Source organism: Pyxicephalus adspersus, chromosome 10 (assembly GCF_032062135.1).
Source record: "Pyxicephalus adspersus chromosome 10, UCB_Pads_2.0, whole genome shotgun sequence".
Lineage (NCBI taxonomy): Eukaryota > Metazoa > Chordata > Amphibia > Anura > Pyxicephalidae > Pyxicephalus > Pyxicephalus adspersus.
In genome coordinates, this window is record NC_092867.1 from 37,250,904 (window position 1) to 37,263,287 (window position 12,384).

At 36.4% G+C, this 12,384-nt stretch overlaps 1 long non-coding RNA gene across 1 annotated transcript in view; it reads left to right on the top strand.

The window, feature by feature from the left end:
• The first annotated feature begins 10,932 nt into the window (after nucleotides 1-10,932).
• LOC140339630 (uncharacterized) overlaps nucleotides 10,933-12,384 on the top strand; it is a 53,940-nt gene continuing 52,488 nt past the window's right edge. The window contains exon 1 of the long non-coding RNA XR_011922497.1: nucleotides 10,933-11,653. This is a non-coding gene — a long non-coding RNA (uncharacterized lncRNA). The remainder of the gene's footprint in view (nucleotides 11,654-12,384) is intronic.

Sequence of the window (12,384 nt, forward strand, 5' to 3'; positions counted from 1 at the left end):
AAACTTCTCTATTCTCCCTTCTGTGAATTTTTCTCCACTTTCATTGATGCTTCCTTAGGGTATTCTGAATGCAGACACTTTTGCATCATTACAAAGAATGTGGGGCTTAGAAAATTGAGAATGCATAGGGCTTGCCCAAAACCCAGACTACCAAAAGGAAGAAGAAAGTGCTGTCTGGTGAGGAAACATGGGTAAAAGGAAAGATAAGGTAAAAAAAAAATGCTTTTTAATGAAAATGTAGATGAAAATTGGCATTTAACCTTTGCATCACAAGGGAAGCCCCACTGCTAGGATGGTTTGGACATATTCCTTTAGGTTTGCCACAAATTAAAAGAAAAATTAAGACACCAGAAATGTGGAAGTGACTGCAGATGTGTATTCTTCCACACTGTAAGGTGTTTATTTGGTTCATTAAAATACACATTTCCAAAAACTGCATTGATTTCCATGATACAAACACTGCACAACCACTATAGAGTATTTAGAGCTGCTGATAAAAACAGGTGTTTCCTTTGGGTAATGACAAGTTCTTGTGTTTAAGCTCCTGACAGAATGCTTATAAAAAGCAAAACCAGAATGAACATAAAGAATTTTCATTCAGAACAAATAAAATGTTGTTGCTATGATACAGAGTATACTGGCACATAAAAAAAGAGAAAAAATACATTTTGAACCACTAAATCACCTGGTTAAATATGATTCAGTAAATGTTTTTGAGTGATTATTTACACATATTTTGAGTGATTTATTACACACACTTTCTTTTTGAAATAAGCTTTTTTTTAAACAAAGAAAAACAGATTCAAATATCTTTCTGGTGTGAATTTTAGACAGTCCAAACCATTCTAATGGCCTGCTTTACATCATTTTATTATCAATTTAGGATTCCTCCGAGAACGTTTAAAATTGTTTGCACTTTACCTTCTCCTAACCTGCATTTTACCTGTTTTGAGTGGGGTTTTCCCTCATATTTGTGCAAAACACATTTGATGTAAAAAAAAAAAGCTCCCCCTACACTATACTTTAAAGATAGAATTTCATTGTACATTGATGTTTACTTTATATATACATGGATGCCAAGATTTGATGGATGCGTGTAACACAAAGAATTCTGGGAGTCGGGGAAAAAGGAAAATAAGCAGTTCATGCTAATACCCAACTTATGTTCATTCAAACAACACTTTGTTTATCACAGCAAAGGGAAATACTAGTTTTACTAGTATTTAGTTTTAGTTATTACTTAGTATGGATCAAATTTTTTCCCGTTCCTTAGAGAGTGTCATGCTGGGTGACTAAATAGCTAATTCCTAGGCCTACTGTTACACGGAATGTAAAGATCTTATCCCTGCGTATAGTCTAACCTGACTGACTATGCGAGTATACAGGGCTGGATGATTGGTGTATATAGCCGATAGAGGAAGGAAGTGTCCATTAAGTAAACTTGTTGATTGCCTTCTATGTTCAAAGATTGGAATCACTTTATTTACCTGCTTAAATGTTATGCTACAAACTGTATAAATGCTTTATCTGCTTAGGAAATTACAACAGATTGGTTACAGTCACACGCTTTACCATTGATTAGTTTAAATTGAATATTCCCGACATGTTCCCTAAAAGCATTCATTACTCTATCCTTGTTTTGTTCCTTTGGAAGAAAGTGTTTTGACATGAGCAATTTTAGTGAAGAATAGAAGTGTTATGCTGTGTAATTTACTTCCCACTGTATTATATTATACGACGTGGAATGTGTGCAGTGATTTATTTCTGCAGATGAATATACATTTCCTGGAATACATACATTGTAATTCATATGACAGTTGCTAAAATATGTCAGGGAATATAAAGGAAAAAGTAAAGTGGCTAAGTATTACTGTAGAGATGATACAGATATTGACCCAATCTACTCATACTCCCATGAGTGGAAACAAAAATGGTTCATGTGGCAGTTTAGGACAAAAAAAGTGCATTTGTGTAGAATAGCTGTAGATCCAGCTAAAATTGGAAAACGTATTTGCATGATATTTTTTAAATAGATTCATATATATTGTATAGGTTCAGCAACATTGTGTGCCTAAAATATGAGGTCAGCTGAATATCTGAATATACTGAGTAACCAAGTTTTCCATCAATTATTGTTTTCTTCCCTGATGGTGTAGAAATATTCTAAGATACAACTCCAAAATTCAAAATGTGAAGATATAAAAATATGTTTTGTTCTTGTGTTTTTGTGAATCACTTCTAGGGTTCTTTATTTCTCGTAGTTGTGGCTGTAGCAGGATGTCTGGAGGGCACTGCACACTAGTATGGCCATTCTTGAACATTTCACTCTATTCATAGATGACTCTATGAAATGGAAACTTTCCTTTCATATCTACCTACCTGTTTTTTTGCCATTGTGTTGGCTTTTTTGTGTAGCGATATTCACAGTAAATGGCTGTTCCTCAATAGCTGTGATTCCATTTTCTCAGTCCTCACTGTGGCTGCTGGCTCCAGAGTAACTATTTTATGGTTTCTCCACCATCACTGTGACAATTAGCGACATCCCCCTTCCATCATTCCCTGCCTCTCTATTTTGTGAGAATTGTCAACTAGGTCCTTATCCCATTGTCACAACAATTCATTCAATTCAGCTATAAGGAATGTCCAATGAGTATGGCCAGACACATTCCATCATACATCGGTATGTCTGTAGAATCCTACTATCCATGTTGGTACCATGACCTCAGTTTTTATTAATTAGATACTAAGGCTGTAAATGTACTAAGGCTAAACAAATTCATTTTCCTATATATAATAACATAATCAATGTTTTCAGTAAATCACATACTCCCATTCTACTTCAGGATTTAAAATGTGAAAGATATATAAATTTGTAATAATTGTAATCATTTAAAATGTATGATGTAGTGATGGTGAAAATTTTACATTTAATGGCAACTTTTTAAGTTAACTCACATTTAGAATATAAAAGAATTGTGTTAGAATGAATACATGCATTCACAGGGCTCCATATTACAGCATGGACCAAGTAATTCATTGGAATTACACAGTAGAATTTCTCTGTTTATAAATAGAGCTAAATTAAAGAAAATATTGCTTAGGGCCATGTCTTAGGTTGGCCAACCTTGAGCTAAAAATTTCATAGAGGGATGTGGTGAAAAGCTAGTAAGAGAAGCTTCAAAGGATTTACTTTTCTTTGTGTTCTTGGTGTGCGAGCTCACACCAATCAATTTCAACTTCTCCTGCCAATGTACAGAGCCATAGCGGCTTCACAAGCTCCACAACAAGAATTTTTTCATCAGAATTTTGTTCTAGAAGAACAGAATGAAAGGCCCCTCAAGCCATATTGAAACAGAGCCTTGACTGTTGAAAGCAGAAAGTCTAGGTAAGGCTTTTTAGTCCATGGTTTAAGAAAGCTACTTTGAAGTGTACAAACCCCATACACTGGACATGTCGACATGTGTTCCCCCCTACCTTTCCCATCCTATTTGTTATACCAACCTGGGCTTTGAATAGTCTGACTCCTGTGACCATGTAGGCATAAGTAGTTTTGATCAATTGGACATTGATAATTAATTTGCTGTTATGTTTTCATTTATTCAGTAATGCTGTGATCTTCCCATTTCCAACTCAGCTATACGTTTAAAATTGTTTTTAGGAACAATCTAAAAGCACTTACTATACATCACTAAACGCTTTAAAAGGTAACTGTTCTTTTGTTAAAAAATAACAATTATGTAGCATCTGGAAAATTATTTTAGCATACTCCTTTAGCATGCTACACAAATCTTTTTTAGAATTTAATGGTATTTAAAATTACCTTTCCGTTGAAATCTGCAGCCTCTGTAACTGTCTAAAAGCTGTCAAATGTGGCAACCTGGCGGTGTTCTGTAAATTATTGGTATACAGTAATGTGACCACAAATGTCATTTCATGCTTTGGTGATTAGCCTAATGATTCCCTGCATGAAGCCTGCCTGTCAAAATTTAGGTATCCTCTGTTTGGGTAAGAAAATCTGACTATATGACTATCTAAAAGAACACCTTGAAATTAAAATTTTAGTTTTGGTGGGAGAGTTCATTAATTCTAAAGGGTTGTAGACACTGCAGGTTTTCCTTTTAATTCGCAGGAAGTACACCAGCAGATTTAAATGAACCAGACACTCCCATGCAGGATGGTTTTTACAAAGGATATAGTGAGATCCATACGTTTTTGCTAAAAAGAAAGTTTCTTGAAATCCTTGCAATGTACATTGATCTTTTTTTGCTCAACAAATATTGAGCTACATTTCAAGTTATTCATTAGATGCAACATTGTGTAAAGTAAGAGCCACATACATCACTCTTCTGAAATTGATCCTATACTTCTCTGCTTTTTATCTTGTAATCTCTGAGACATTTACAGTACATTACTTATGTTAAGGTAATAATATTGCAGCTGTCATACAATACTTGCTTTTAATCAAGATGTGCTTATGTGCTTATTTATTTGTGAAATACCTATATCCAGTTAAAGAGAACCTGTCTCACTACCAGAGACTACCAAAAGTGATCCCCGCATTGAGAGAATGAATATGTAAGATGCCATTTATGACCTGGTTCAGGAAAAAAAACACTGCTTGCATAGTTGGTGTTCTGATCCTCCATCTTTAATACCTAATAAATAATTGACCCAGATTGAGTATACAGCTCAGGTATTCAGCTAATTGTGACCCAGTTATCTGCATGCTTGTTTACGGTTTGTGACTGACACTTATAAGCCCAAAACCATCAGCTTTACATCCAGGCAATTAGCATTCTTTAGAATGAGTTTGGCAATTACTGAATACATCCTCTCCGAGCGATATGTCCATTTTATTTTAACTTACAATGCATGAAGCCGTGCTTAAGGTAGAACTTTAAGATCCCTCGACCCCTCTGCAGTGGTCTTCCACATGGTCCTACATTGTTCTGGTTTCTTGCTTAACCCCAGCACAGAGGAAGTGTCAGGTACCACCACCGTCTTCTGGTTACGTCACTCGATATCACACTGTGCAGGTTCTAAACTTGGTGACGTAGTCTGCTGTAATTGTAAAAAAATGCCAATCTCACTGCTCTCATAGCACCTTTTTTCTTCTTTAATGACTGAAAAGCTTCTTCTGCTCTTGCCTAGTCTTCCGGAGCAGAAGGAGAAGAAGCGGTCCGAGGAGGCTCTGCACTCCCATCCAGTCTTTACCGCCGTGGCAGGGGAGGGGAGAAGAGGAGGGGCTATGTCTTTTTTTTGAAAAGGCATTTAATGAAAGCACATATTTACTATATATAGCAAGGGTATCTATCCTTCTATAGGTCTGCTTTAATAGCAGAAAAAACAATGATCACTCCTTTAAACTCTTTTTTTTCAAACTATTTTGAAACTTTTTTTTCAAGTGCAACAAGTGTTTAGAATGTTGAAATAAACTATTTATATGTGATTTAGTAAATTTAAAGAGAGAGCACAATATTGTATATTTTTTTTATAAAATATATTATATTTACCCTTTTAAAAGAATCCCGTGTGTACTAGAGAACTTTTCTTTACAAATCTTTCTCTTTTCGCAACTCTATATTTGCGCTCTTCTCTTTATATAAAGCACACACATTACTCTGCTCTTTACTATCTCCATAGTCATGCCTCTAATAGACCCTCATGGCAACACCCTGAATGTTCTGAATACTGTGTAAGCAGAAACCCTGCATCCTGTTGGTATGAATGTCTTACTGCTTTTTCCTAATAAATCCCTCACATAACATAAACTGACTATATATATATATATACCTTCTATACAGACATTTTTTATTCTGCATTGCTATATTTATCAGATTCAGTAAAGAACCTAACTGTTTGGATGATTATTTTTGTAATAAACCAATGGTCTGTATATGAAATCCACCTTCTCTCCAACAAATTCCTCTAGTACAAAAAAACAAATATGTGATTTTTCAAGTATATCAGTTTGAGGCACATGTGTAATAGTGAATACATTTTTAGACCAAATAGGTAACTTTTAAATCTGCTTAAAATGTAAGCATTCACCCAGCCCCTAATCTTCCCACCTTACTTGGCACAGGAACTTACCCCTCGTACTTAAATAAAAAAAGTGTTTCAAATTGGTTTAGAGCCCAGCAAATCAGTAAAATGCAAGCTTGTCATTTTTTTGGCTAAAAATTTACGTAAAAGTGGTCAACCAAAACAACAACAACCAAAAATTACATAACAGTAGGGCAGCGGCCCTAGTTTTTATTCTCTTGAAGAGCTATGGGGGCTACGGTTCCTTTACACTACCAGGTGTGTGGGGTAACTGGCCCCTAACCTCTCTGAGGCTCCACCTGGTGGCTCCAACCACACTCATTTTTCCAGAAGTGTGTTGGATCCTGGATGCTGAAGATTAGCATCTGAAAGTGACCAAAGATAGAAGGTACTGTCTGCTGAACATTTAATTATTGTTATTTTTCTTTAGCCATGGCCTATTTCTTAAATCATTTTTGACTGGCATCAGAGAAATTTTAAAGATAGCTAGTCTGTGGAGAATTATATATATCAGGATTTACGATTGCATTGGTTCCTGAACTGTGCTATTCTCCATAGATCAGAGAGAGCTACTTGGCAGTACTAAAATTAAAATTGAGGGATTAATACCCTAGAATCCAACAAGATGTGAATACCAATTCTGGATGGCCTGACCCTCTAAACTGGTGGAAGGGCATATCATAAAACATTCATCCTAGCATTTTTACTAATTAGCTCTATCTCTAGATTTTAAGAATGTAACAATGTGAAAATGCAAACAGATATATTCTAGGTTTTCAGTTGCCCAATATTTTCCTATCTTTTATCCTATGACAGCCTAGCCTACGCATTGCAGCATAGGGGAAGGTTTTCCCCATACATGAATATGTTGGTAAGGGCACAGACATACAAAGAAGCCCTCAGCCTGCAGACTGAAACTAAGTCCTCCTATTCAGTATTATAAGAAAAAAGACAGTAGTGTGTAATAGCTTAAAAAAGTTAACCACAAATCAATGTTTAGCAAATCAGAGGTCATATGAGTGAGACGACATCATTAATCAGGTAATCTTAATCAACACGTATTGTATGATGTATTTTAGCTATTTTCAATTGTACAAATATTGTAATGTTTTGATTGGAATTTCACATTTTATAAAAATGCAAAATCCAACTTATGTTTTATTTGCAGATTTGTAGATTCTCCCAGTAGCGATTTATAGATTGCATTTCATTTGCACCAATGCTTTCTGCATAGTGAATGTAACATTTTATATATATAGTAGGACAATTCTTTTATTCATTGATTTTAAAATCATTCAGTTGTCACACCTCTCATTTTTATTCTTCTTTATAAACTCTTAGTCTTACTTTGTGTCATATCAGTATGGGCTGATTTCTTCTTTTTTAACACCTACTCTGCATGCTGCAGGACCTATGGAATTTAGAAGCAAATATTATCTCAACTGGTGGCATTGTGCAATGCATGTTTGATGCGGGAGATTAATCCCCAACAATGTTTTTTTGAAATGAATAACAGCCTTTGTTAAGACCTGAAAAAGAGCTTTAAAATACCATCAACTGGCTCACAATACCGCCAGCTATCGCATAATACCATCAGTTTTCTCTGAATTGTAAGCTCTTTCAAGCAGAGACTCCATCTCACACCAGGTAGGAGGTCTGCAATTGTAAAATACTTTTTAAACATCATTTTTCTTGTATGCTACTTGCTTTGCAATCTAGTTATACTTTTACTTTTTTACTTTTTTTTGCAGGATACATGCACATATGTTTTAGGTATTTCTCCATGCTGTTATAGTTTAATTTACACTATACATAGTAGAGCATATGTATATATGTGTTAGAATAGATTCTTTTAAACTTCTGTGTTTGCAAATACAATGTGATTGGCAAACAAATGTACTTAAAGTTCATTTATATTTATCTGTCAGTGTTCATCAACAGGCACAAACATTAAGAGTTAGGATGGTCATACATTATATTTTATTCAGCTTGGCTAGAGACTTTTAGAAAACAACTGTTACCATGCGCCTTTTGTAAATGTCTAATGAATTAGAACATTTCTTGTGACTTTTTAATGCTTCAGTCCTTACTGCATACCCACCAAACATAAATATTTACATAAAAGATTTTATTCAAATTTCAGAGTAGTCACCCATGTCTCCCACCTCCCCAACTATCATCACCCCCAGTGCTTTTCTCCCTTCTCACATCGTCTCAGTCCTATAGCCTTCTAAAACTACATTTTAACATCCCTCAAGACTAAAAATTCACCCCTTAAAACTAACAAAAATGTCATCTGTACATATAACTTGCCTTACTGAACACCCTAACAGTTATTCTGGATGTTCTCAGTATTAGTAACCTATCCCTAGCATATAACTAACCTTTAACCTAACCGTTAAATGTAATCCCTTAACCGCTGACCCTGAGCCTAGCTAAACATATCCTCTACTGGTATACTGTAACCTGGCTTGTCAATCTTAACCATCACATAATTTGTTGGGCCAATACTACCTGTACTGAAAATGCCTGTTCCACTTAGAATCATACTGAGCTGGAAATGCTTATGCGTGTAATAGCCAGGGTCTGGCAGTCATGTCTTGTACAGCTACGTCTCACACCCTGGCACTGATCAGAGCTCTCATGGAGACAAACAGCAAGCACATTTTTTCTTTATCAGGTGCAAAAAAACAGCAATGACATATCAGATATATAATACATACCCCAAAATGCATCACTTTCCAGTGTTTTTCAGTTGTCCATGTATACTATTATATACACTTATATTATTGCGCTGTCACATATTTATCTTTCTCCTGTCACTGTCAAAAAATGACAAGCAGGAGTCAATCGTCAATCTTCTATCTTCTGATGTACACCTACATGTGTTTTGCAGTTGGTATAGAACTTTCAACTCTTTCAACTTTCAATAAAAAATAAAATGATAAAGATGATACTAATGACAAAATGGCACTTTTGTGCAATCATTTTTCATCATTTGTTTATAAAAATAGAATTAAGGATTACAGCCTGTTAATAGCTGAAGTTTATTCTGCTAATCGTTGTCTTCCTTTCCCCTCCAATTAACGTGCCAATGATATATTTTTTTTAATTTTGAATTATTTACCTAATTTTGGGATCAGTGACATCATTACTATATTTCTGCACTTTTTAAAATTTACATCAGTACTTTTTTGTGTTTTTTAAAGTTTAGTGTACAATTCTGGGGTTCTGGTTGTCCCAGCATCCCTCTGGGTTGCCAGGAATGAATGACTTCTCAAGTCTGGACAATCAAGATGGCTAAAGATCAGGAACCCGGAAGAAGACTGGGTGAAGATGGCAACGGCTGCAATGGGGCAAGGACAGGTGATTGTTGTTTAATAAATTGTGATCAGGCTGTGACTGCGATTATGAGTACAAATAACTTTTCTGGTGAATTAAAGAGGAACTAAACTTAAAAATGCCTAAAAAAAAAACAAAAAAACAATTACCTTCAATCCATCGGGTGCCAGGTCGTGCCGGCATCTGTCTCTGGCGCTGCTATCTTCGCCTCTTCTTCCTGGTTCTTCTTCCTATGTCACCCGACCCAGGCGCGAGATCGGATGACGTAGGTTGGAAAAAAAGCTTGGCGATCTCACTGCGCATGTGTGAGATCGGTAAATTTTTCTCTTCTCACAAAAAGTCTTGCATGAGCAGAAGGAGCACCCAAGAGCGCTTAGGGCTCCCATTCCATCTTGATCGCCATTCTTGATGGCCAAAAAAGGGTGTTGCACTTAAAAAACAAACTGACTTTTTTTACCTTACAATAAAGGGTTGTCTACCTTTTTTGTAAAGTGAATGTTCTGAGTTTAGGTATGCTTTATTTATTAACAATCAGCACAGAACTAAACTTTTTTTACACTCACCTGTCCCTGTTCACAAACTTCTTCCTTCTCTTCCTTGTTCCGATCTTCAAACGCATCTTGATTGGCTGCGCCAGGAAGAAGTAACTCCAGCGCAAGCGTGCGGGAGTTCATTCATTTACAGCAGCCGTAGGAGCTCAGGGCAGATAAGTGATTTTTCAGGTGAAGAGCGATCAGGCAGGTGAGTATGTTTTTTTTTTCATTACCTGTCACTTATACCTGTCTACACTAAAGCCTTGTCTACAATAAAGCCTTGCCTCCTCATAAACTTTTTAAGTGAAACATTAGTTCCACTTTAAACTTTATTATGTATTTCAAATAAACATTTACCACAAAATATCATCTCGTTTAGTACATTACATCAAGAGAATTTTTACTTCTTTGCAGGTTTTAACATAAGCATTGACAAAAAAAAAGAAGTTGAATCACCTTTTTTTACCTGGTCTCTTTGTTGAATTTGTGTTTTATATGGCAAAAACACATTTTACTGTACTTCTCAGTATACAGTTCACGTTACTTAGGGAAAATAGACCCAGTGCCTCAGTACTGTAGGACAAGTATTTCAAAGATGTAGATAGAATGACAGTAAAGCAGATTTTAGCATCACGATAAAGCAGATCTGTTGCAGATCACTTTTTACTATTGAAATTGTCAATTTTGATGCACTATCAGTCTATCTATTGGGCTGGAATTAGAAAAAGTCTTGGATTTACAAACCCTTCCTGCTGTCTCCTATATATATCTGCAGTGGGTATCACTTCAAAGCTGGAGGGAAGCTGATGAGAGGTGCTCTGGGGATTTGGAGGGGTGGTGGGATAGGATGTCCCATGGTCTGATCCCCTCCCAGGCACTTTGCATAAATAAATAAGTCAGTTGAGAGTGTGCAAGGAGGAGTGGAGGAGGTTACACAGAGGGGGGGGGTGCTCCAGCTGGCTCATCTGATCCCTGCAGTTCACAAGGAGAGAGCAGTGTGTGTCACGTTACACAGGAGAGAGGATCAGCCACAGCACAGCTCCCAAACAGTTGAGAATTGCACCTTCCTAATGGGGATTTTTTTGTGTGACTTCTTTACAACTCTCACAACTCAGTGAAGTTCACACAGACAAGGAAGGGAACTACAAACCAGAACAGCCACAGGACAGAACTTTCCAAAAACTTTTTTCCACTATTTTTTTTATTTATATTTTATTCCTTGGAAATAGAAAAGCTGCAGAAGTTGATTTATTTGCATCTCCCAGCCTCATTCCTGTAACCTTGCTTGGCATCTACTAAACGGCTGCTATTGATTCACCTGGGTATATAATAACTGTCAGCCAAAATTCTGGATTCTGCTCCTTGGATTAAAATTGTGGATTATTTATTCTATTTATTTATTTATTGTTCCTCTGGACATCATGGAGGGGAAGGAAGTGTGGAAAGGTGCTGCTAGCCACAGTAGTGTCTTCTCTAGGAGTTGTAAGAACATCCCCTGTAGGACAGAGGACTTTGGGAAGTGCAGCAGGTTCCCTGCACTCTTGGGATGTGGGTTTGCCCTGGTATCAGTATTTTCTCTACTTCTTAGTCTCCTGGTTTTGTGTAGAACTTCTGACCTGCAGTCCAGGGTTTCTGATTTGGAGAAGCTGCGATACACCCAGCTATCTGCATTAGTCTCTGCAGACCAAATGGAGACAGCTATTTTGGGAAGAGTTGACCAACTGCTGGAAGAGGTCTGTATTTCAATATTTACTTATTACACCTTTCTGCTTTCTTTAAATATTGAATGAAAGGCACTGATACATGTACATCACACAACATGTTTAGTTGGGGAATGCGCTGTTTTCTATCCAACAAAATTGATCCATTTAACATTTAAGCGTTTTACGCTCAACGTTATCTCCGCTGTAATTATATCTGTTACAGTGGCATTCATGCCTGAGGTGTTCCTAGTTAAAAGACTTTCAGTGTGAAATGTGATGAATGCAGACATGGGTACTATAGTCATTTTAGATGAAATGTCAGAAATTGGTTACCTGTGTTATTCACTTTACAGAAGGTAACCAGTGATGTCTATCGCCTTTATTTTAACGTGTCTTCATTGTGAATTTCATCAGTGTTACCCATATTTCTGTTTTGTGTCTTTTGGGACAGACAATGTAGATACCTACCATCCTTACCAAATGGAATTCGGAGCTCTTCCCTTGTTTATTCAACCTGGGCAATAAATGGTACCCTAGATGGTGAATATCTGGATTAGGGGTGGGCAAACTTGTTGGCTCAGGGGCCACAATGAGTTTTAAAATTTGACAGATGGGCCGGGCCAGTATCAGATGAATGGAGAGTGTTTGTATGAACTTATAAACTCTGTGTAAAAAGCTGTTAACTAAAAATAAAAAAAAAACATACATTCAAATTACATTCCATTTCAATGGGAACAGTGTTGTTGGCCACCCTTTTTTGC